Source organism: Carcharhinus amblyrhynchos, chromosome 1, assembly GCF_965287045.1.
Source record: "Carcharhinus amblyrhynchos chromosome 1, sCarAmb.v2.hapA, whole genome shotgun sequence".
NCBI classification, from domain to species: domain Eukaryota; kingdom Metazoa; phylum Chordata; class Chondrichthyes; order Carcharhiniformes; family Carcharhinidae; genus Carcharhinus; species Carcharhinus amblyrhynchos.
In genome coordinates, this window is record NC_137324.1 from 179305334 (window position 1) to 179330578 (window position 25245).

Here is a 25245-nt window from a genome sequence, read left to right on the forward strand (position 1 = left end):
TCATGTGAGAAAGGCAGCAACCCAGTGTACACAGCAAGATCCCATGAGCAGCAATGAGATAATGAGGAGATCAGCTGCTGCTGCTCAGAATCTGTTCTGAGAGTCATATTTGACTCAAAGCATTAACTCTGTTTCTCTCCCCACTGACGCTGCCAGACAGCAGATATCAACACTGCCAGATACAGCCAGCTGGGTCTGAAAGGACATCACTGCTGAGCTGGGTGTGCAGTAGCTGAGGAGCGCACCAACAGAAGGAAAAATCCTGCTTCCCCTCATCCACACTAACCTACCTGCCACAGATACATCTGTCCATGACAGTATCAGTAAGAGTGACCACTGCACAGTCCTCAGGGAGACAAACCCCACCTTCACATTGAGAATAACCTCTATCACGTTGTGTGGCACTATCACCGTGCTAAATGGGACAGACTTCAAACCAATCCGGCAACTCAAGACTGGGATCCATGAGGCACTGTGGGTCACCAACAGCAGTGGGGCTGTACTCCAGCCCAATCTGTAACGGCCCAGCATACCCCCCACTCAACCATTACCATCAAACCAGGGGATTAACCCGGGATCAACGGTGAGTGCAGGAGGGCATGTCAGGAGCAGCAACAGGCAGACTGAAAAATGAGGTGTCAACCTGGTGAAGCCACAACACTGGAACACTTACACCCAAACAACATAAACAGCAAGTGATGGGCAGAGTTAAACGATCCACGGATCAGATCGAAGCCCTGCAGTCCCACCACATCCAATCGTGGATGGTGGTGAGCAATTAAACAACTCACTGGAGGAGGAGACTCCACAAATATCTCCATCCTCAGGGATGGAGGGGCCCAACATAGCTGTGCAAAAGATAAGGCTGAAGAATTTGCAGCAATCTTCAGCCAAAGGTGCCGAGTGGATGATCTATCCCAGCATCGTCTGGAGGTCCCAGCATCTCAGATTTCAGTCTTCACTTGATTCGATTTACTCCGTGTGATATCAAGAAAAGCTGAATGCACTGGATACTGCGAAGGCAATATTCCAGCAATAATCCTAAAGATTTGTGTTTCAGAACTTGCTATGGCCCTAGCCAAGAAATTACAGCACATCTACAACACTGGCTTCTACCTGATAATGTGGGTAATTGCCCAGGTATGCCTTGTACCCAAAAATCAGAACAAATCTAACCTGGACAGCCCATCAGTCTATTCTCGATCATCAATAAAGTGATAGAAAGGATCATCAAGCGGCACTTACTGAGCAATAAGCTGCTCATGGAAGCTCAGCTTGGTTTCTGTTAGGGCCACTCAGCTCCTGACCTTATTACAGCCTTAGTTCAAATATGGAACAAAAGAGCTGACTGTCAGAGGTGAGGTGAGATGAGAGTGACCGCCCTTGGCATTAAGGCAACATTTGAAAGTGTGGCATCAAGGCAGCAAAACTGGAGTCTGGAAATCAGTGTGCTAGGTATGATTGCTAGTTACAGTCATACCTGGCACAAAGGAAGATGATTGGAAGGTCAATAATCTCAGCTCCAGGACATCACTGTAGGTGTTACTCAGGGTAGAGTCCTAGGCCCAATCATCTTCAGCTGCTTCATCAATGAACATCCTTCCAACAGTGCGGCACTCCCTCAGCACTGACCCTCTGACAGTGCGGCACTCCCTCAGCACTGACCCTCTGACAGTGCGACACTCCCTCAGCACTGACCCTCTGACAGTGCGGCACTCCCTCAGCACTGACCCTCTGACAGTGCGGCACTCCCTCAGCACTGACCCTCTGACAGTGCGGCACTCCCTCAGCACTGACCCTCTGACAGTGCGGCACTCCCTCAGCACTGACCCTCTGACAGTGCGGCACTCCCTCAGCACTGACCCTCTGACAGTGCGGTGCTCCCTCAGCACTGACCCTCTGACTGTGTGGCACTCCTTCGGCAGTGACCCTCTGACTGTGCTGCACTCCCTCAGCACTGACCCTCTGACAGTGCGGCACTCCCTCAGCACTGACCCTCTGACAGTGCGGCGCTCCCTCAGCACTGACCCTCTGACAGTGCGGTGCTCCCTCAGCACTGACCCTCTGACAGTGCGGTGCTCCCTCAGCACTGACCCTCTGACTGTGTGGCACTCCCTCAGCACTGACCCTCTGACAGTGCGGCACTCCCGCAGCACTGACCCTCTGACAGTGCGGCACTCCCTCAGCACTGACCCTCTGACTGTGCCGCAGTCTCTCAGTACTGCTCCGAGTGTCACTCTGTTTTGTGTTGAATTCTCTGGGGTTGGAACCCCAAACTACCCAACTCAGAAGTGAGAGGGGTACATGATTCACTCAGGAAACATAAGAACATGTTCTTCTGAGAGAGCTGCATTTATATATTGCTTAGTTTGACCAGTGGACGTCTGTCTCAAAGCCATTTTCAGCCATTTGGCCTCTATTGCAATGTGGTCAGGATTGTCTCAAACTCTTATCGGTATTTCATTCAAAAACCTCAATGGTGATTTCCAATCATGTTGAAAAGTAGAAACTGCCTCAACAGCCAGTTGTCGGCTCCCATTCTCAGATCCTGGTGAGGAAGAGCGAAAGGGTTTAGAGTTATAGAGATTTAGAGTGTGGAACAGGCCCTTCGGCCCAACTTGTCCATGCCGCCCAGTTATTACCATTAAGCTAATCCCAATTGCCTGTATTTGGCCCATATCCCTCTATGTCCGTCTTACCCATGTAACTATCCAAATGCTTTTCAAAAGACAAAATTGTACCTGCCTCTACTATTAGCTCTGGCAGCTCGTTCCAGATGGTCACCACCCTGTGAAAAAATTACCCCTCTGGACCCTTTTGTATCTTTCCCCTCTCACCTTCAACCTCTAGTTTTACACTCCCCTACCTTTGAGAAAGGATGTTGATAATATTGACTATCTAGCTGATCCATGACCCTGATTATTTTATAGACCTGTATAAGATCACCTCTAAGCCTGCTGTGCACCAGGGGAAGTAGTCCCAGTTTAAAATATTGAGCTTTGGAAAGGATAGTCACAAAGCAGAGGGAAATGAGGTCTCTCACACACTCGCGCACACCCAGACAGACACAGACAGACACAGACACAGACAGACAGACACAGACACAGACACGGCTCCAAAACACAAAGTTAGCAAAGACCAATATAGCCAAATAATTACAGTGAATTACATCTTGATTAATTACTGTAAACAAATGTTGATGACATGGGGATGCAGGAGCTGATTGCTGAGACTTCTGGGCCACACGTTAAAGGTTAAATTAATGATCCCATTAACTAACAGACAGCAACAGATCTTGGTGTTTGTGTTCGGACTTAATCACCAGTGACCCGACCGCCAACTCTCAGGACCCAAGGTTAAAAAATGCAGTGAGAATTAACTAATAAATCGGAACAGTGACCAAGAGAAACCTTCAGCAGCCAAGTCATCATCAGGCTGTGGGTTGGATGTTTATCATTACTGCATGGATGGGAAATTTTCAGACTGGAGGCCGGTTATCAGAGTGTACCACAGGGATCAGTGCTGGGTCCTCTGCTATTTGTGATTTTTATCAATGACTTGAAAGAGGGGGCTGAAGGGTGGGTTAGTAAGTTTGCTGATGACATCAAGATTGGTGGAGTAGTGGATGAGGTGGAGGGCTCTTGCAGGCTGCAAAGAGACATTGATAGGATGCAGAGCTGGGCCAAAAAGTGGCAGATGGAGTTTAACCCTGATAAGTGCGAGGTGATTCGTTTTGGTAGGACAAACTTGAATGCAGATTACAGGGTCAACGGCAGGGTTCTGAGGAATGTGGAGGAACAGAGAGATCTTGGGGTTCATATCCACAGGTCTCTGAAGGTTGCCAGTCAAGTGGATAGAGCCGTGAAGAAGGCTTATAGTGTGTTAGTATTTATTACCAGGGGATTTGAGTTTAAGAGCCGTGGGGTTATGCTGCAACTATACCGGACCTCAGTGAGACCACATTTGGAATATTGTGTGCCGTTCTGGTCACCTCACTATAAGGAGGATGTGGAAGCATTGGAGAGAGTGCAGAGGAGATTTACCAGGATGCTGCCTGGTTTGGAGGGTAGGTCTTATGACCTTGGGTCCTGAGAGTTGGCGGTCGGGTCACTGGTGATTAAGTCCAAACACAAACGCCAAGATCTGTTGCTGTCTGTTAGTTAATGGGATCATTAATTTAACCTTTAACGTATGGCCCAGAAGTCTCCAAAGGTTGAGGGAGTTGGGGCTTTTCTCTTTAGAGCGGAGGAGGATGAGAAGCAGCTTAATAGAGGTTTATAAGATGATGAGAGGGATTGATAGAGTGGACATGCAGAGACTATTTCCTCAGGTGGATGTAGCTGTTACTAAGGGGCATAATTATAAGGTTCATGGTGGGAGATATAGGAGGGATGTCCGAGGTAGATTCTTTACTCAGAGAGTGGTTGGGGTGTGGAATGCACTGCCTGCTGGGATAGTGGAGTCGGACACTTTAGGAACATTCGAGCGGTTATTGGATAGGCACATGGAGCACACCAGAATGACAGGGAGTGGGATAGCTTGATCTTGGGTTCAGACATAGGTCAGCACAACATCGAGGGCCGAACGGCCTGTACTGTGCTGTAATGTTCTATGAATGCCAGCATTTACTGTCCAGGAGAAAGTGGTGATGAGCTGCCTTCCTGAACCGCTGCAATCCCTGTGGTGTAGGTACACTCACAGTGCTGTTAGGGAGAGAGTTCCAGGATTTTGACCCAGCGACAGTGAAGGAACGGCTGATATATTTCCAAGTCAGGATGGTGAGTGGTTTGGAGGGGAACCTCCAAGTGTTGGTGTTCCCAGGTATCTGCTGCCCGGGTCCTTCTAGATGTTAGAGGTTGCGTGGGGTTGGGAGGCGCTGCCTAAAGAACCTTAGTGAGATGCTGCAGTGCATCTTGTAACTGGTAGACACGTCTGCTACTGAGTGTCGGGGGAGAGGGAGTGAGTGTTTAAGGTGGTAAGGGATTACGTACAGCACACAGGGAAAGGACTGGAGTTACTTTAACCACGAAGCTTAATGTACTCTGGAATTTCCCACTGTGCAATCAGCACCAACAACACCTGGTCAGTCAGTGACATGGAGCAGGGGAGGGATTAGAACTGGAATCAGGACAGTGGACAGTCTATTTAAACTGGCATTGTGATACACCTAACAGTCTGTGTCAAAAAAAATGTTACTGCAAACGATAACGAACAGAACTGGGAATGAAAGCGGCAGCGGAATCTGCAGATAAAACTCTGATTAACGCCCCTGCAAAACACAATCAGGATAGTTATATGAATATTCATGAGCTTGTAATCGATTCTCAGTCACTTGTGGCTATGCAATCTGCAGTGTGACTAAAGGCAGCCTGTTTCTCCAGTTTGGTTTGGTCAGGGTTTGTGGGCTCACTGTTTGCAGTATTTCTCTAAGACTTTGCGAGGGTCAGAGATGATGATGATTTGGTTCCTGTCAATTCACTTGTTTTAATGTGACAGAGAAGTGGTCACTTTTACCATCCTGGTGCTTTTTAATTTCACAACTAACCAAACGGCCCACATGTGGCACAGTGGTTAGCATTGCTGCCTAACAGTGCCAGGGACCCAGGTTCAATTCCAGCCTTGGCTCACTGTCTGCATGTTCTCCCCATGTCTGCGTGGGTCTCCTCTGGGTGCTCCGGTTTCCTTCCACACTCCAAAGATGTGCAGGTTAAATGGATTAGCTGTGGGAAATGTGGGGGTTACGGGGATAGGGCCTGATTAAGATACTCTGTCAAAGAGTCGGTACAGACTCGAAGGGCCAAATGATTTTGGTTAGGCTGCGTTTGGAGTATTGTGTACAATTCTGGTCACCGTACAAAGGGAAAGATGTTGATGCATTGGAGAGGGTGCAGAAGAGATTTACCAGGGTGTTGCCTGGTTTGGAGGATGTGGACTATGAAGAAAGACTGAACAAATTTGGATTGCTTTCATTGGAGTGTCAGAGGATGAGGGAGGATTGTGACAGGCTTGGATAGAGTGGATAGTCAGACTTTTTCCCAGGATCGAAGGGTCAATTACTCAGGGGCATCGGTTGAGAATGAGGGGGGAAAGTTTTTCTCACACAGGGTGGGGAATGCCTGCCAGAAGAGGCGGTGGAAGCAGGCTCTATAACAACATTCAAGAGGCATTTGGACTGATACATGAACAGGCAGGGGATAGAGGGATATGGACCATATTAGATTCGAGAGGCCTCTGTGTCGGCACAGACTCGGTGGGCCGAAGGGCCTGTTCCTGTGGGGTTCTTTGTTCAAAGCACTGGCTTTGTGATCACACAAAGCTTACACTCCAGGGGCTTCGTTTATAAGTGTTAAAAGCAGAATCACATGCAGCTTCCCCCCGGTTCCCGAGCTCCTCGATCCCCCCCAGATCCCGAGCTCCTCGATTCCCCCCAGATCCCGAGCTCCTCGATTCCCCCCGGTTCCCGAGCTCCTCGATTCCCCCCGACGCCCGAGCTCCTCGATTCCCCCCCAGATCCCGAGCTCCTCGATTCCCCCCCAGATCCCGAGCTCCTCGATTCCCCCCCAGATCCCGAGCTCCTCGATTCCCCCCCGGATCCCGAGCTCCTCGATTCCCCCCCGGATCCCGAGCTCCTCGATTCCCCCCCGGATCCCGAGCTCCTCGATTCCCCCCCGGATCCCGAGCTCCTCGATTCCCCCCCGGATCCCGAGCTCCTCGATTCCCCCCCGGATCCCGAGCTCCTCGATTCCCCCCCGGATCCCGAGCTCCTCGATTCCCCCCCGGATCCCGAGCTCCTCGATTCCCCCCCGGATCCCGAGCTCCTCGATTCCCCCCCGGATCCCGAGCTCCTCGATTCCCCCCGGTTCCCGAGCTCCTCGATTCCCCCCAGTTCCCGAGCTCCTCGATTCCCCCCCAGATCCCGAGCTCCTCGATTCCCCCCGGTTCCCGAGCTCCTCGGTTCCCCCGGTTCCCGAGCTCCTCGATTCCCCCCCCGGTTCCCGAGCTCCTCGATTCCCCTGATGTAGACTATCAGTGTTGTCGATGTAACCAGGCATTTCTCTGCACAACAGCAACTTCAAACAGCACTCGGGGACACTGGGAGATGGTGTATAGACCAGCTTGTCCATCCTTTCACTGTTACTGATGCTACCCGGGGACTGGCTGAATGAAACGCTTCCTTTTCAGAGAAACCCAACAGAATATTTTCTTTTCTCTTCTCACATCACAGCAGGTGACACAGGCACACAACACACACCAAGAACAGGCTGATTAGCAAAGTCACGTCCTGATCAGCCTGGAACCACCAGTATTCCAGCTTCTATCCAGTGTACACCAATATCACAATCCTTTAGACGGTATTGCTCATTTCTAAACACTCACACATCCTGCAAAAGCCAGAGACAGAACTGTACGTCCGCAGAACATAGAACATAGAACACTACAGCACAAACAGGCCCTTCGGCCCACGAGTTGCGCCGATCACATCAACACCTATCTATAACCCCCAATCCCATAAAGATAGACCCAGATTGCACCACTGACACAGTGTAGGAAAATTCTCTACCCCGCAACCAACATCTCCACATTAACATCAAACATCTCCTGTCACACTGCATGTTTGGGAGGGGAATCAATCCAAACATAGATTACAGGTGGAGGCCATTCAGCCCATCATGTCTGGGCTGGCTCTTTGTGGAGCAATCCAATTAGTCTCGTCTTTCCTGCAACTGGTTTTCCTTTTCTAGTGTTTCTCCAATTCCATTTTGAAAGTTATTATTGAATCTGCCTCACGCTCTCTTTCAGCCAACGCCTCCCAGATCACAGCTCTCTAATTAATACTTTCATCTTCACCACCTCCTCCCTTTGGTTCTTTTTCCACTTATCCTAAAGCTGTTCCCTCCAGTCAGTGACCTGATCCTGGAAACACAGAGAATCCATCAAACTCTTCAAAATTTCAAACGTCTCTTATCAAATCTCTGATTTGTGACATACTCACTTTGGTAATTTCACTCTGACCTTCGTTCAGGCTGCCTCACGCCACAGGGATAATGGGATAACTCTGGATAGTTCTGCTGGGAAGGAGTTGTTTCTGGAGGACTAAGGTTGTGAATTGCAGAAAGGCAGCTTAGCAAATCAGCACAGAGGAATCACAGAATCCCTACAGTGCAGAAGGAGGCCATTCAGTCCATCGAGTCTCCGGAGACCACAACCCCATCCAGGCCCTATTCCCACAGCTCAACAACATTTCCCCTAGCTAGTCCCCCCCCCCCCCCGACACTAAGGGTCAATTTAGCACGGCCAATCAACCTAACCCGCACATCTTTGGGCTGTGTGGGAGCAAACCGGAGCCCCCGGAGGAAACCCACGCAGACACAGGGAGCAAGTGCAACTCCACACAGCCGGAACGGAACCTGGGTTCCTGGTGCTGTGAGGCAGTGCTTGCTGGTCACCGTGCCACCCCAACCCAGACTGCCTTCTCCAGTTTTACCGCAGTTCACTGGATTTGCTCAGATGGGCAAACTGGGTTCCTGAGCGGACTGCAGATTTCCTGCTCAGAGTGACAATTACCAAAATATGGAATGGGACAATTCAGTGCACTCTGACCTGCACGCAGAACTTTATCAGAATTTACAAACATCCCACTCTGTTCATTTTCTCCCCGAGAATCACAATCTTTAGGAAGGAGAGGGTGCAGAGGAGATTTACCAGAACGGGGCCAAGAATGGGAGACTTCAATCAATGTGGAGAGGCTGGAGAAGCTGGGGTTGTTCTCCTTGGAGCAGAGGAAATTCAGGGGAGATTTAATAGAGACTTTCAAAATTGTAAGGGTTTTGTTCTGGGGAGGTGTTGTGAAATTAGTGTAAGTAAAATATAAAACTATTGTAAAAATGCTAATAGCAGAAAGCATTGTCTGTTTAGAAAAAGGTATTTTTCTCTGTGTTGAAGAGATGCAGGTGTGCAGTACACAGTGAACACAGAGTGAAATATTACATCATGAGGTTAGGCAGGAGAGTCATAGAGTCAGAGGTTTACAGCATAGAAATAGGCCTTCGGCCCAACTTGGCAATGCCCACCCATCATTAATAATTAAGCTGGCCAGCTAGTCAGTCATGTTGCTAAGACAACAGAACATGTTTTTGAATTTTAACCAGTCAATTTGAAAGAGGCATTTGAATAGTAGCAGCCGATCAGGTTTGAATTTGATGTTTTGATAACCTGTAAACCAATCCTATTCTGGGGATTTTTGGTATGTCATCAGGGTTATAAAACCAGCTCCCGATAAACAGAAGACCTCCTGCCAGCACCTGCCATAGTTCACAGCTAGAGAGAGTGACAGAGAGAGACACAGCCAGCAACTGTCTCTAACAGTGTAACAGCCACATTTATGTCTTAAAAGAAAGCCTCATCTCAATCGTAAAGGTATCAACTGAAGATAATGAAAACAGAAGAATCAGCAAAGGTGGCAGAAGATTCTAGAAGATGACACATCTGGTTGCATTTTATTTTTAATAAAGATAAATTCTATTTTTCTGGTTAGTAAGTGGGAATTGGGTTTCTCTATCCCATTAGAACAGTGTTTTATTCAGTTTATTAATAGTTTAGTTAACCTGTTCACTGTTATTTTGATAAATAGTTACTTGTTTTTCAGAGAGAGTTTCAGGGAGTTATTTTGATTTAACCACTAAAAGTTGTTGAAAGGCAGATAATCCCCCTTCTCACACTCACTTTAACAGATTATGAAGGGAAGTAATTCCCTTTGAGTGTTAGTTTTCCAACAGGAGATTAACCTCCCCTTTGTAACAGGAGAAACTGCTTCCAATGGTCAGAGACCAGAGACAGATCTAAGGTAATTAGGAAAAGAGTCTCAGAATCCCAACAGTGCAAAAGGAGGCCATTCAGCCCATCGAGTCTGCACCAACTCTGCATCTTACCCAAGCTCATACACTCTGATTGGCTGAGTCACTCCATGCAGACGGCACCGGTTTGAACTAGTTTGACTCTTCGTGAACCCAATTATTTCACAAATGTAATTTAAAATGACCAGTCAAACTTGTCACCTGGCTCATGTACCCTTGCCCGAAGTAACACACATGGGTGGCACGGTGGCACAGTGGTTAGCACTGCTGCCTCTCAGCACCAGGGACCCGGGATCGATTCCCCAGCAGCACGGTAGTACAGTGGTTAGCACTGCTGCTTCACAGCGCCAGGGACCCGGGTTTGATTCCCAGCTCAGGTCACTGTCTGTGTGGAGTCTGCACATTCTCCCCGTGTCTGCGTGGGTTTGCTCCAGGCGCTCCAGTTTCCTCCCACAGTCCAGAGATGTGTGGGTTAGGTGGATTGGCCGTGCTAAATTGCTCCTTAGTGTCAGGGGGACTAGCCAGGGTAAATGCATGGAGTTACAAGAATAGGGCCTAGGTGGAATTGCAGTCAGTGCAGACTCAATGGGCCAAATGGCACTGTAGGGATTCTATGGTTCTACATTCATAAACAGGAACTCCATCCTGGCAAACAAAAGGAATATATCCAAGCCTTGCATCTCGTTTTGAAATTATCCAGGGACTTGGGGAGCCTTTAATTCCCTATTGCTTCTCCATGGCAACACCTTGGCTAATCAGCATCACTTTGTCAAACGATTAGCACCTTTTCCTCCTGGGAAATTGTTGTCATTGTTTGAAATCTGGTATTCCTGCATTTGTCCTGATGAAAATGGGAGATGACAATCTTGGGCAACACGTTTCTTGTTTTCACCCCCTTTCCTCTGCTCTCGCTTTCTCTGTCATCACAAGAGTGGCTTCATTTCAAAAGCATGACGTGGAGATGCTGGGGTGGGCACAGTAAGAAATCTCACAACACCAGGTTAAAGTCCAACAGGTTTATTTGGAATCACGAGCTTTCGGAGCGCTGCCTCCTCATCAGGTGAGTCAGGAAAAAGATAGAAATATCCAAGGACACGTACCAACCGAAGAACAGATTCTTCCCTGCTGCACTCGGGGGTGGTGCCCTGAAAGCTCGTGATTCCAGATAAACCTGCTGAACTTTAACCCGGTGTTGTGAGACTTCTCACCGCTTCAAAAGCGTGTCACTGGTTGCAAAACACTTTGGGGGATGAGGGTCCAAAAAGGTGCTATAGAAATGCAAGTCTTTCTTGACATTTGGGCCTGCTGGGGTTGGTTGGCTCAGGGTCTGAATTCCAGTGGGGACTCTGGGGATAACACTGAAATCAGCTTCTTCTTGGGTGAAACAGACAGAAGCTGCAGAACGGAGCGGAGGACCAGCTGCCAACTCAATCCCAGATTCAGATTGGAAATTTAAAAAGGTTCATTTTTTATTAGTCACAGGTAAGGCTGACATTAACACTGCAATGAAGTTACTATGAAATTCTCCTAGTCGCCACACTCCGGCGCCTGTTCGGATACACTGAGGGACAATTTAGCATGACCAATGTTCCTGACCAGCACGTCTTTCAGACTGCGGGAGGAAACCCCCAGAGGAAACCCACGCAGACACGGGGAGAATGTGCAAACTCCGCACAGTGACTCAAGGCCGGAATTGAACCTGGGTCCCTGGCGCTGTGGGGCCGCAGTGCTAACCACTGTGCTGCCCCATTGAAGGGATCACACCGAACAGGAATCAGAGATCCTTATTCTAACTCTTTCCTTCCTCAGATTTAGGTCCAAGCCCCCAAACTTACCGGAATCCCAGAGGAAGGCACAGCAACAGCACACTAACCAGCCCCTCAGTAAAGACTACACACAACTCTCATTAAGGCTGTTTACCACATTGCTAGCTGATGACTCGTTTGCTTAATTTGCCAACACTAAGTTGCACGTAACAGCTATTTAAACTAAAATAAACAGCAAATCATCAACTCAATCACAGAATGCATCAGTCACTGAGTCAGCAGTGATGCCGTTACGCTGCTCTGTTTAACATGCTTGCAGCAATTACTGGAGTCAGCCAGAGGGAACTCCGATCGCAGCGATTTCATTAATTACTACCCGTCAATAACTGAGCAAACGTGCAGGCCTACTGCGCCTCCAAAGACCCAACGCTCTGCGTAAGCGAGTTGCCTTGTGAAATATAGTCACCGTTACAATGTGGGAAAATTCACAGCCAGTGTGTGCACAGCAAGATCCCACAACCTGCGACGGGGCAAACGGTCACCTGCTTGGGCCAGGCTGGACGTGAAGCAGAGTGAACAGTCTGAAGCTGAGGTGATTGAAATGGATAAGCAGAGGCTGTAAAGCTGGCCTCTGAGCAAACATTCAAATTCCATATCCAAGCAAGACTAATTAACTCGATCGTTCTTATTCTCCATTCACAACCTGGCTGCACTCCCTCAGCTTTAACAGGGTTGAGTTTCAGCCCTTTTTGTTTTTAATCATTCTCCCCTCACTCACCCCCTGCTATTCAAAGCAGTTCTTTCAATCACCTCCACCTGACTCCCTGGGACACTCCATGGAAATCGCTCCTGTTTTCTCCCCAACTTTCTCATCCCCAAGTTTGAATGGTTACCCCGCACAGTAAGAGTCCATTCAGCCCCTCAGGCTCTGCCATTGGTTTACTCCAAGAAATGCCTTTGACTATTTTTCAAAAATTCATTCTCCTCATCCCTCTCTCAAACAGAAAGCAATTCACCATAGAAAGCATTCTGTCTGGTTGTATCACAGCTTAGTCTGGGCTCCTGCTCTGCCCAAGACCGCAAAAAACTACAAGGGGTTGTGAATGTAGCCCAATCACACAAACCAACCTCCCATCCACTGACTCTGTCTACACTTCCTGCTGCCTCAGCAAAGCAGCCAGCATAATTAAGGACCCCACACACCCCGGACATTCTCTCTTCCACCTTCTTCCGTCGGGGAAAAGATACAAAAGTCTGAGGTCACGTAACAACCGACTCAAGAACAGCTTCTTCCCCACTGCTGTCAGACTTTTGAATGGACCTACCTTACATTAAGTTGATCTTTCACTACACCCTAGCTATGACTGTAACACTACATTCTGTACTCTCTCCTTTCCTTCTCCCTCATGTACTCTATGAACAGTATGTTTTGTCTGTATAGCGTACGAGAAACAATACTTTTCACTGTATGTTAATACATGTGATGACAATAAATCAAATCAAATAATTTTTAAACTACATTCCCTAGATCTAAATTTTCCTCACCCATTAATCCACCTAACCTGCACATCTTTTAACACTAAGGGGCAATTTAACATGGCCAATCCATCTAACCTGCACAGCTTTGGACTGGGAGGGGAAACCAGAGCACCCGGAGGAAACCCATTCAGACACGGGAAGAACGTGCAGACTCTACACAGTGACGCGAGGCCAGAATCAGTCCCAGGTCCCTGGCGCCGTGAGGCAGCAGCACTAACCATTGTGCCACCGTGCTGCCCCCAATCTCGTACTTCCCCCATTTATGTGTCTTCCTTAGGAAATAAGAGGAGATTGTTCAAAATCAGGAGGAGTCTGGACAGAGGAGATGAGGATCAAAAACCAGAGCACAGGGGTGGAAGGCGATTGGCCAAAGAATCAATGGCGACTTAAGGAAAACAGATTTTCACACAACAAGTAGTTTGTGAATCTGGAATGTTCCAAGAGTGTAGTGGAGACAGATTCGCACAGCGAGTGGTTAGGATCTGGAATGTACTGTCTGAGAGTGTGGTGGAGACAGATTCACACAGTGAGTGGTTAGGATCTGGAATGTACTGTCTGAGAGTGTGGTGGAGACAGATTCACACAGCGAGTGGTTAGGATCTGGAATGTACTGTCTGAGAGTGTGGTGGAGGGAGCCAATGGAGGCTTAATTATCAAACGGGAGTTGGATAGTTATTTTAAGAGAAAAGAGTTGTGGGCTCGCGGGGAGAAGGTGAGGGAGTGGGAAAGGCTGAGTTACACTTGCAGCGAGCTGGCATGGACATGACTGGATGAGTGGCCTCCTCCTGCACTATAATGACTCCATGATATGTTCCCAAAACAGCCCTGCTCATTTGCATAAATGAACCCATCCATTACTACACCTCTCACTCTGTCAGAGACACAAACTGGCTTGATTGCAAGTCCAAACACTGTGGAAAGAAATTAAATCATTCACAAGGTGTACCACACAACAGACCCACACACAATCCACACGATTCTGCCATCTGGTATTTGAAGAATTTAAATACCTGGATTATAAAAATTAAAATCCTCCACCTCCCCCACAGGCTGATAACTTTCCCTGGAGAGAAATATGAACCATCCTGGGAAGTGTTTCTCCGGCACTCGAGTGGAGCTTCCCGGGATATTTTACACAGGCAGCCCTTGACATTACCATGTTTGAATTCAGGCAAATGGCACTTACAACATTTATAAACTGTTACTGTTTCGTATTTATAAGATCGCTTTCAATCATATATCACCACGCCAGCTCACTCGTACGTACGTTCCGATGGTCTGCACTGCCCAACTCTTGAAGCACCTTCATCAGCTCAGAAATTGTGCTTAATTCAGTTAAATTCTGTTCCTGCAACTGTCACGATTTGAATGGATTTATAAACTTGTTTTATTTTTAAAATGTGCTCAGAGCCGCAGAAGTTCATGATTAAACAACAAACTGACACTGATTGAATGGCTTAATTACATCCCCCACACTAACTCAGGAAGTTGTGCTGAGGCGTGCAGCCATCAACAGTCACCTCAGTGACTCAACAGGGTAAGAGTGGAGAACACACAACAGCTCTGAGCAAGAGGCTCACCGGGGGTGGCGGGGAGGGGGGTGGGGAGTGTGTGTGTGTGTGTGTGTGTGTGTGTGTGTGTGTGTGTGTGTGTGTGTGTGGGGGGGAGACACTCACCGACAGGGTGGGGGGGGGGACTCGTCGGGGGTTGGGAAAGCTGGTCGCGGAACGTAACTCTGATTTATACGTTGAACCTTAAGGGAAAATAGGATTCTCTTAAAATTCTTTTAAAGAATGTGTGAAGTGAAGCACTCTTGAGTTTGATTAAAATTCGAGTAAGAGGAGAAGGAAAATCAACAAAATAAATCTAAATCTCAGCTACCAAAGCACTGATGTGAACTGTTCAGTCTGGAAACCGATTCAGTGGCAACTTGCAAAAACTTGGATAAATATCTGAAGGTGAAAAGCCAGCAGCTCGTTTCCATCGCTAAGTGACTGGAACGAGATGGGAGACCACCTTTCTGATATCAGAGTGACTTGTTGGACCTGAAAGGAGGTAATGCATTGCCGTGGGTCTGGAGTTGGATATAGGTAAGGACAGCAGGTTCCTCTCCCTGAAGGAACCCGATAGACCTTAACAACAACACAACTGGCTAATGGTTACTGTCACCAAAATCAGCCTATCCACCAGGTTTACTCAACCAGCGGAATTTCAATTTCACCGTTACCATGGTGAAACCTGAACGAGTGTCATTACAGATCAGTCATTCAACTCACTGTATCCCACACAAATGGTGTAAACTAACTGGGAAAAGGATAGGGGAGGATGGAGCTCATTAGACAGATCTTCCAAAGAGCCAGCACAGGTACAACACAGCAAACAGCCTCCAGTGTAACAGTGACTGAATTTCCAAAGTAATGAATCAGACATAAGCGGGGATGCCCTCAGGAGATGATACTGCGCAACATAAATACAAGTTCCTTCTGTAATTACAGCCTTATAACCAGATCAATAAAACAAATCCATCTACAATAGCAAGAAAAGCAAAATACCACACATGTTGGAAATCTGAAATCAAAGCAGAAAATGCTGGAGAATCTCAGCAGGTCTGACAGCGTCTGTGGAGCGAGAAACAGAGTTAACCCTTCAGGTCAACGACTGCTCACCAGAACTGGGAGAGATTGGAAATGTAGGAGATTTAATCCAAGTGAAACCGGGGCAGGATGGAGAAGGGCAGAATAGGAGGGAAAACAGGAAGCATTCCTGTAACTAATGACAGGAGAGTGTTAATAAACTTGCAGAATGGGTAAATAATTGGGAAATGAAGTTAAACACAGTTCAGTGAGGCGGTACACTTTGGTTAAAGTAGAGAATCCCAAAGATTCACCATCTTCTGAGAGTGGAAATTCCTCCCGTCAGTGTGAAAGGTTCAGCCCCTGAGATCCAGAATATCCAGCTGGAGAAACAGCCTCTTCACCTCCCCATCACCGTCCACCCTCGTCAGATTCACCATGAATGCTCTCTTTCTTCCAAACTCCAGGGAACATCAGCCCATTCTCTCCATGGCTCTAAGTAGGAGGATCCTCTCTTCCCAAGTATCAGTCTAGTGATCCTTTGGTACACTCTCTTCCATAACCAAATATATTCTTTCTTAGATAAGGAGGCCAAAACTGCACATAATACTCCAGGCATGGTCTCACCAAGACCCTGGACAAATGGAGCAAGACTCCAACCTCATTGTGACAAAAGCTGACAAACCATCTTCTCTCTGGATAATTTGAATTCCTGCTCTGTCGACATATACACCAGGTTTTCTACCTGGACAGTGTCAAACTCTCCAGCTGCTGCTCACATCTGGCCCAGTTCTCCATTCTGTTGACAAAGAGGTTAATTCAAAATAAATCTACATTGTTGACTCGAACAATCCATGTTGAACCATCGGAACACCCAGGCTTATTCAATCCCTCGAGCCAATTCCCACAACTAATCTGGACCTGAATTTCATTTATCCATTGCTGCACGTCTCACATTCTCTTCCGCAATATCTATCACTCTTCATCGTGAACTCTCAATCGGTCCAACAATTTCTGAAGGTTCAAACTTCCTCTAATTGGTGGGAAAAGAAACACTTCTCAACTTCAGGCCTGGTTTGGCTTTTAATTTGAAGATTGTGTTGCCTGGTTCTGGATTTCTCCACCAGAGACAATAATTTATTTGTATCTAGCCTACCGATTCCCTTAATTATTCTTTCAAGATCTCAGGCAGATCCCTCCACCCCATTGGATCTTCCACACTTGATCAAATTTATGGAACTGCTCCACATTTCCAATCCTTGCATCTCTGCAATGAATCTGCATTGTGTCCTCGCCAAAACTCGGCAGCTTTCCTGAGGTTGTGTTGGAAATGGAGTTATTCTCCAGATGAGGTCTGACCAAAGCATTGCCTAACTGATCCAAGTACAGTCCAAAAAACCTTCACACCAGCACTGTGGGTGCACCTCGATCTCAGATTGCAGCGGCTCACCGCCACCTTCTCAAGGGCAATTAGGGATAGGCAAAGAAATGACGGCTGACTCAGCAACACCCCCATCCCACCAATGAATGAAGTCCCCAAATTCAGCCAAAATCCACAGAGCGAGGTCTCAGTAACAGTAAAAAAAAAATCAATGACCAGAATCAGAACCCCCACAGTGTGGAAAGAGGCCATTCAGCCCATCAAGTCTGCACCAACAACAATCCCACCCAAGCCCTATCCCTGTAACCCCATGTATTTACACTGCTAGTCCTCCTGACACTCAGGGACAAGTTAGCACAGCCAATCAACCTAACCCGCACATTATCGGATGAGTCAGTGTGTAGGGCCAAGGGTAGAAGGATCCTGTGTTCACCTTTGGACAGGATCTTCTACCACCCAGGGTCTGGATGTAACAGCCCCACTGAAAGCTGGCACCACCAACACTGCAGCACTCTGTTAGTACCACACAGCACTGCCAGCCTGGGCTTGTGCCCAAGTCTTTGAATGGCCAAGAGATCCCCCACCCCGGGGAGGGAGGGGGTGTTGACAATGAACAGACTGTTACAGGAATCAGTGACACACAGCAATAAAAATCATCCTGAATGCCAGTGTCCATTAGAATGAGATCAAAACAAATGTTCATTGCTTTGGCAGCCACTCAGGGCAGTTAGATTCACGGTGGAACGGCTTGGGAAATGTTTCCTGGAAGATAATTATCCTGAACCGGCATCGGTACCCAAATTAGAACAACTCCCTCCGAATGAGTCCTGCTCACTTCAAAAACTATTCAGAGTCTGAACGATTCAAACAACTAAAACCCCCCCCAACTGACCACACGGGAGGGACGTTCGACCAGCAACTGGACAATGACCGCAACAGACACCAGCATCTCGTTAACGTGTAAATCCTAAACCATTGTTCCTGGAAGGTGGAATACCGTCTGAAATCAGGACCTCAAACCCTGCTGCATTGTGAAATGAATGATTCTGTGTTTTATTTCACACAGTGTCCTTGTAGATCGGAGGAGGTCAGGTAACAGATTGGAAAGCACACTCCAAGCCCCTGCTTATGACATTACACCACCCTGCGTGTCCACCATCTGTTAAAAACTCTCGCCTGGGCAGCATGCAGATTTCCATCCTTCAGAATAAACAAAAATAAAGCAGAAGCAAAGAGATTCCAGCCCGGCATTCAAATACCTCGATTATTATCTCCCCAGATCTTTCAATAAAAGAATATGAGATACAACATGCCCAGAAAAGGAATCAACATCTGTCCAAAGGCACATAAGAAGTATTAAAAATGTCCCACTTTGGTTATAGTGCACTCAGCCTGAAGGAAATTACATCAACATTTAAAAGTTCTTCCAAGCAGAATCTTGTAATAAAGTTTTGGAATTATAATATTCAGAAAAGTGAATCAGATGGAATTTTTGCGTTGAGAATGTTTCCCTGAATATCAAATAAAATCTCCTCACAATTGGTCAGCTCGGGCTGGGGCTTTAAGGCGGTGAAGATTTTCTCTCCCAATTGGCCAAGGAGCTGGTGGGGACCCCGCGGCGCCCCCTTTTTGGGAAGTCCCACCTCATGAACAGCCAATCAGGCTCTTAACTAGGCAGCCAAGGCCCTCCCCCAGGATCAAATCCCGCCCACAGAGAGCCAACAGCCAATCAGAGGCCAGTAGCTTTGTATTGCTGGGCAGTGCCATCAGGGAGGCAATGGTTGCTGCCAGTGGTGCACCCATCCTGGCCAAGGGTCACCAGGCGACAGCTCAGTGCTGATTGGAGAGGGGGGGATGGGGGAGTGTGGGTCACAGTGGGGTGGGAGTCATGGGGGGGGGGGGGGAGATTGGGGAGTGTGGGTCAAGGTGGGTTGGGGGTGACAATGGCAGGGGAGGGCGGGGGGAGTCGGGTTCGCCACAGCAACAGGAGGATGGCTCTCAGCAATCAGGGATTGCTTTGTAAACTGCCCGTGTGGTGAATCCTGTCACTGGGTTAGACCAGCGGCTGCAGGATGAGATACCTAAATGAACGGAATGGACTTTAATGTCCACTTTGTTTGATCCATTCCTGAGACATGGGCATCACTGGCTGGGCCAGCATTTATTGCCCATTCCTAGTTACCCTTGGAGGGCAGTTAAGAGTTAATCACATTGCTGAGGCTCTGGATCACATGTCAGCCAGACCAGGGAAGGATTTCCTTCCCTAAAGTTTAGTTTAGTTCCCTAAAGGTTAGTTTAACGTCTGTTGTAGGTAAAATGTTAGAATCCGTCATTAAGGAGGAAATTGCGAGGCATCTTGAAGGGAATTGCTTGATAGGGCAGACGCAACACGGTTTCATTAAAGGGAAGTCGTGTCTGACAAATTTACTGGAGTTCTATGAGGATGTGTCTAGGGCGGTGGATAGAGGAGAGCCGGTGGATGTGGTTTTTCTGGATTTTCAGAAGGTGTTTGACAAGGTACCTCACAAGAGGTTACTGCAGAAGGTCAGAGGACATGGAGTTGGGGGTAGGGTGTTAGCGTGGATAGAGGACTGGTTGTCAAATAGGAGGCAGAGAGTGGGGGTCAATGGGTGCTATTCGGATTGGCGGTTGGTGACTAGTGGGGTGCCCCAGGGGTCGGTGCTGGGGCCTCAGCTATTTACCATTTATATAGATGATCTGGAGGAGGGAACCGAGTGTAGGGTGTCGAAATTTGCTGATGACACCAAGATTGGGGGAAAGGCAAATTGTGCGGAGGGTGTGGAGAGTCTGCAGAAGGATCTGGATAGGCTGGGCGAATGGGCCAGGAAATGGCAAATGGAATTTAATGTTGGCAAGTGTGAGGTGGTCCACTTTGGTAGGAAGAATGGTAGGAAGGACTATTACTTACGTGGCGAAAAACTGCAGCAGGCGACGGTGCAGAGGGACCTCGGGGTCCTTGTGCATGAGTCGCAAAAACCCAGCCTGCAGGTGCAGCAGGTGGTCAGGAAGGCGAATGGGATGCTGGCCTTCATAGCGAGGGGGATTGAATATAAAAGTAGGGAGGACTTGCTGCAGCTGTATAGGGCATTGGTGAGGCCGCAGCTGGAGTACTGTGTGCAGTTTTGGGCGCCGCACCTGCGCAAGGATATTTTGGCCTTGGAGGGAGTGCAGAGGAGGTTTACTAGGCTGATACCGGAGTTGAGGGGGTTGAGCTATGAGGAGAGGCTGAATAAACTAGGCTTGTACTCGTTAGAGTTTAGAAGAATGAGGGGAGATCTCATTGAGACGTATAAGATGATGAATGGGATGGATAGGATAGAGGTGGAAAGACTCTTCCCGCTCAAAAAAGACAGTAGGACTAGGGGGCACAGCCTCAAGATAAAGGGGAGGCGGTTTAGAACGGAGTTGAGGAGGAACTTCTTCACTCAAAGGGTGGTGAATCTCTGGAATTCTCTGCCCGTTGAAGTGGTGGAGGCTGCCTCGCTAAATATTTTTAAGACGCGGGTTGATGGGTTTTTGATAAGAGAGGGGATTAAGGGTTATGGGGAGAGGGCGGGAAAGTGGAACTGAGCCACGATAGATCAGCCATGATCTTATTGAATGGCGGGGCAGGCTCGAAGGGCTAGATGGCCTACTCCTGCTCCTATTTCTTATGTTCTTATGTTCTTAAAGGACATTAGTGAACCTGATGGGTTTTTCCGACAATCGACAATGGTTTCATGGTCACCAGTAGATTCTTAATTCCAGATTTATTTTTAAAGGAGCCTCAAATGTAGCAGTTTGGGGATTGGTGTCCACAGGCCTCCCCCAATCCCGGGTTTAATCAGGACCCCCCCTCCCCCCAATCCTGGGTTTAATCAGGACCCCCCCCCCAATCCCGGGTTTAATCAGGACCCCCCCCCAATCCCGGGTTTAATCAGGACACCCCCCATCCCGGGTTTAATCAGGGCCCCCCCCATTCCGGGTTTAATCAGGATTGAAACAAGACAGTAGGGTTTCCGCCTGAACCCTCCCAGCCAATTCAAATCCCCTCATCCTCACCTGCAATCCAGCCCGATATTGTTAAATAAGTGAATTCACAGCCTCAGGGTTAACTCAGTGAGTGGGAGTTCAGAACTTCCCACTTACCTGACGAAGGGACAGCGCTCCGAAAGCTAGTGGCTTGGTGCTACCAAATAAACCTGTTGGACTTTAACCTGGTGTTGAGAGACTTCTCACTGTGTTTACCCCAGTCCAACACCGGCATCACCACATCTTTAAGACAACACAGCAGAAGAGGATTACCTGGCTTGGTGGACCAATGGGGACTGACAGCGAGTGATCACTCCAGAGGTGGAGCTGCTCTCTCAGGTACAGCACATCTGGAAGTTGTGTAGTGAGTACTGGAGGAGCCTGGGCCACTGCCCTCTGACCCAACTCTCACTTATCAATAACCACCTTCTGTCTCCAATGAAACTCTAATGTCTCACTGTCTGCAGTGTTGCTACCAAACCCTCCCTGCCTCTAAGAGTAAATTCACCTTATTTATCCTCTCAAAACCATTCACGATCCTGAGCACATCTCGACCAATCTGCCTCTCAACCTCCTCCGCTCTGAGGAGGACAGGGCCGAGTGATTTCAGATTGAATGATCTGGCACCCAGCCACTCTGACCAGCTGGTTCACCAACTCCAGGAAAGAGAACCTCTGACCTTTGCCTGGTCCAACCCCCAGCTCGAGGCCTAGGGTTGAAAAGCAGAGAATTTACGTCAAACTTGCAAAGAGCTTTGGGTTAGGCCTGACCAGGAATACTGCAAACAGTTCCTGTGGCAACAAAGAGTATAAAAGGTGAGAAGGAGAGAGGGAAAGATTCCCAAGTTGATTCTGGGCCACAGGGAATGGGTAAGTTAAATCACACAGCTACATTGAGGAGAAACTCGATCCAGATAAACCCATGAGGGAGAGAGGAACAGAGGGACAGGGCGAGAGGAGGCTGACGTACAGCATTAAGACCAGCACTGGGCAGGTGGGTGGAATGGCCTGTTTCAGTGCTGGAAACGTGATGTAATTCTCCTTGGTGAATGTGGTCCATCTCTCGTATAGAGAGCAGGGTTTTCTGCAGAGCTGCTATCACAAGTAGCAGCATCTTTGATCTTTTACAGGAAACACTGCATCTTCAGCAGTGTTACACAGAAACATAGAACAGTACAGGCCCTTCAGCCCTCAATGTCGTGCCGAGCTACGTCCAAACCCAAGATCAAGCTGTCCCACTCCCAATCATTCCAGTTAACGGAATAGATTTGAGAGACTCATGCCGGAGTTAGTAAGGGTTAAGGATAAACCAAAGCTGAACTTTTCCTTCCTGTCTCCTGACTTTTTGGATCAGTTTTAATGGGATTGGGTAAAATACTCTTAAAGCTTTGACTCACCAAAGCTGTAAATTCTACAATAAATTCTTGCATCACTCCTCCCTCAGTAAATCATGTGCTATCCTCCTGAAATTGGTTCAGATTCGTGGATTTGAGTGTTCCGATAAACATCAACCAAAACCTCACTTAAATTCTCTACAATTCCCCTGACGATGGATAAGCTGCATCTCACCTAACGTACCGGGCAGCTACACTTGCCATTGAGAGTTGAGAGGCAGGAACATAGGATTTCAGATAGAGGGGTAGGCCATTCAGCCCTCGTGAGACTGCTACATCATTCACTAAGTTCTGGTTGTAATTCCAACTGGCGTGATGTCACAGAGGGCGGTATTTCAGAAACTCACTCCTCCATTTTCTAGATCAAGTCCATCCCTCACTCAGCATGGCTACTGAGTACAGACATGCCTCACACAAGATGGCCACCAAGCAGGAACTGGTGACCTTCAACATGGGAGCACATCCATGTCAATCTGGGAGATGAAGTTCAGCTATAAAGCCTTAGACAATATAAGTAGATCACTGAGCAATAGCGAAGGGGAGAATATCTTAGGATGAAAGCGAGGAGGACCTTGGATTTGTGTGTAGATTACTCGCTGCGTGCCCTGTGGTGTATGACCTGGAATGGACAATAAACTCGCTTTGAAACTGAAATGAATACCTGTCTCGGTCATTTCCCATTTCAATGACTCGGCCATCCCTGTTGGAAAGCTGCCTTTTGTTTATATCTGGGTCAGTGGTCTAACTGTCCAGGTGAAAGTGAGGATAGACCTGATATTGGACTCTGGGATTGTGTGTCAGGCTCACACAGTACAGAGGCCCTTCAGCCCATCACACCTCCAGCAACAAATGCCATTTCATCCAAGGTTACAGGCCAGGTGTTGGAAAGTGGGATTAGTGTAGATTTAGTGAGATTTGATCAGTGGAGACTCGATGGGCTGAAGGGCCTCACCTCCCTCTGATAAAGCCATGCTGACTATCCCTGATCAAACCTCATCTCTCCAAGAGGAGTTCATGTTCTCTTTCACAAATTTCTCCAATAGTTTCCCTGCTGCTGATGTGAGACGCACCAGTCTGGAATTCCCTGGTTTATCTCTACCACACTTCTTGGAAAAATTTAAACACATTATTTCATCCTCCAACTTTCTGGCACCTCCACCTGGCCAGAGAGGAATTAAAAATGTGGCTCAGGGCCCCTGCAGTCTCCTCCCTTCACTCCCACAGCAGCCTGGACCTGGAGAACTGTCCAACCAAAACCCCCAATACCTCCTCACTCCTTCTGTCAAACAGTTCGAGAACCTCCCAGTGTCCCTCCCCAAATTCTGCACCAACATCCTCCTCCCAATTGTAGAGGTAAAGTATTCGCATAACACCCTACCAATGTCCTCCAGTTCCTCACACACATTATCCCCTTGGTCCCTGCCCTTTCTCTGGTTATCCTCTTCTCCTGAATACACTTAGAATATCTTGTGATTGTCCCTAATCCTAATTGCCGGTACTTTCTCACACCCCTTTCTGCTCCCTAATTACTTTAAGATCCCACCTGCGATTTCCATCCCCATGAAGGCCTTTGCTGATTTGTTCACTTTGTACCTGCCAAAAACTGCTTTTCTTTATCGAGTCCTGAACATTCTGAGACATCCACAGTTCTCTAAAGTTTTAAAGTTTATTTATTAGTCACAAGTAGGCTCACATTAACACTGCAATGAAGTTACTGTGAAAATATCCTAGCTGCCACATTCTGGTACCTGTTCGGGTTACACTGAGGGGGAATTTAGCACGGCCAATGCACCCTAACCAGCGTGTCTTTCAGACTCTGAAAGGAAAGCGGAGCACCCGGAGGAAACCCACGCAGACACAGGGAGAATGAACAGACTCCACACAGACCCGAGCCGGGAATCGAACCTGGGTCCCTGGTGCTGTGAGGCAGCACTGCTAACCCACTGTGCCACCTCTCTGGGCCTGTTGCTCCTACACTTTACCCGAAAGGGTACATGTTGGGCCTGTACTTCTCCCTCGGCCCTGCTGAGGATTTTCTCACTTTTACTTTTACCAGATCCTGTCTTATTCTAATAAAATCTTCCCCAATCCAAAACCATTGTTTCGAGACAGTCCTTTCCCTTTCCATAAGGAACTTAAATCCTTTGCATTTCTTTTCATTTGGCTCTGTGCCTTTGCGTGTATTAACATGTAAATTGTTTATTGATTTGATTTGATCTTTGTGTCTCTGAAGCCTGGCCACATCATCGCCCCATCTCCTGCAATATCCCACACGGACTGGAAACTCCAGGACGGACTTTGTGATTTCTACTTGTCACTGGGGAAGCTCGGAACTGACAGTGGAATCTCACTGAATCTGCCCTCACACTGCCTGTAAATACTCACTTCCCCATCAAGAAATCTCAGCACGAGTGACAGATTCCTCGGCCAAAGTTTTCACGAGTGCAGTCCGGTGCAAGGAATTGTTCCGACAGTGCTGTGAGATCCTCAAATATTTCCAGAACCCCCTCCCCCCAATCCTGGGATCAGCTGCGATAATGTCTTTGGCTCAATCTCACAGCCATCCACCAGCGACCACTTCCAACACAGGTTTTAATTCTCAAACAAGATGATTCTCAGTGCAGGTTATTCTGCCTTTGCATCTCTTAAAGCAATTCCGTTCCATCTCCAGTTGAAGCAGTTTGAGAGATTTCTGTTTGGTGTGACA

General features: G+C 47.9%; 1 protein-coding gene across 3 annotated transcripts in view; it reads right to left on the minus strand.

Annotated features, from left to right (window-relative positions):
• The window catches only part of LOC145348062 (protein phosphatase 3 catalytic subunit alpha), a 272223-nt gene that overhangs the window by 141988 nt on the left and 104990 nt on the right, over window positions 1-25245 (minus strand). Inside the window, exon 1 of one of the 3 annotated variants that reach the window (XM_080196218.1) lies at window positions 11690-11766. The exons of the other annotated variants lie outside the window; for them this stretch is intronic. The gene's annotated coding sequence lies outside the window, so the exon portion shown is untranslated. Of the gene's footprint in view, window positions 1-11689; window positions 11767-25245 lie in introns of those variants that run through there. 3 annotated transcript variants of the gene reach the window in all.